Genomic DNA, 1,437 nt, shown 5'->3' with positions numbered 1-1,437 from the left:
CCTTCGTAACTCCCGGAACTTCTTCGTAGTGGCTCCCTTCCATGCCTCATTTCATAGGGAACCCCAAAGTGGCTCTATTTCATTATATTCCATTCATTTAATATCCTTTTAGTGTCATTAACATAACAAATGTCATTTCTAGTCTATCTCTTTCTATTTCTATATATGGAAAGTTTCAAAATCATCATATAATAATCCATAAATTGCAATAGAAAAGAAAAACGGAGGTTTGGGATGATTTTGAAATCTTTTCTACTAGGTAATCTGGTATCCTTATGCATGAAGATAATCAATTCGGTCGTTGTGGTCAGACTCTATTATGGATTTCTGACCACATTCTCCATAGGGCCCTCCTATCTCTTCCTTCTCCGAGCTCACATTATGGAAGAAGGAGAAGAAGGAACCGAGAAGAAGGTATCAACAACAACTGGTTTTATTATGGGACAGCTCATAATGTTCATATCGATCTATTATGCGCCTCTGCATCTAGCACTGGGTAGACCTCATACAATAACTGTCCTAGCTCTACCGTATCTTTTGTTTCATTTCTTCTGCAATACTCACAAACACTTCTTTGATTATGGATCTACTAACAGAAATTCAATGCGTAATCTCAGCATTCAATGTGTATTCCTGAATAATCTCATTTTTCAATTATTCAATCATTTCATTTTACCAAGTTCAACGTTAGCGAGATTAGTCAACATTTTTATGTTTCAATGCAACAGCAATATTATTTTTGTAACAAGTAGTTTTGTTGGTTGGATAATTGGTCACATTATATTGATGAAATTAATTGGATTGTTAGTAGTTTGGATACGCAAAAATCGATCTATTCGTAAGTACATTCGATCTAATAAGTCCTTTGTGTCAGAATTGGCAAATTCTATGTCTATAGCTGGTATCCTTAATATTTTCTTATTTGTTACATGTGTGTATTATTTAGGTAGAATGCCGTTACCCATTATTAATAAGAAACTGAACAACCTCGAGAAAATGGACCAAGCGAAGCTTAAAAACAATACACCGCTTTCTTATATGTATGAGAATCAAGAAGATTTGTATTTAGAAATACTTGGCAAAGAAGATGAAGAAAAATCCTTTCCTTTGTTTGAAAAACCTATTATGACCTTTTTTTTTCGATTATAATCGATGGAATCGTCCATTACGATACATAAGAAAAATAACTAAAAAATTGTCTGTAAGAAAAAAAACGTTACAATATTTTTTTATACATGTCAAAGCGATGGAAAAAAGAATATATTTTACATGTCCTCCCAGTTTGTCAACTTTTGGGGAAATGATAGCAAGAAGGATATCGTTGTCTACATTAGAAAAACTTTCTGCTGATGCACTATACATCGAGCGGCTTTATACCAATAAAAAGAAAAATAACAACTTAAATAATGAATTTATAAATAAAATTGAGGCTTTAGA

Source organism: Lactuca serriola, chromosome 5, assembly GCF_051521515.1.
Source record: "Lactuca serriola cultivar US96UC23 chromosome 5, Lser_US96UC23_V15, whole genome shotgun sequence".
NCBI classification, from domain to species: domain Eukaryota; kingdom Viridiplantae; phylum Streptophyta; class Magnoliopsida; order Asterales; family Asteraceae; genus Lactuca; species Lactuca serriola.
Note: the sequence above shows the minus strand (reverse complement) of the source record.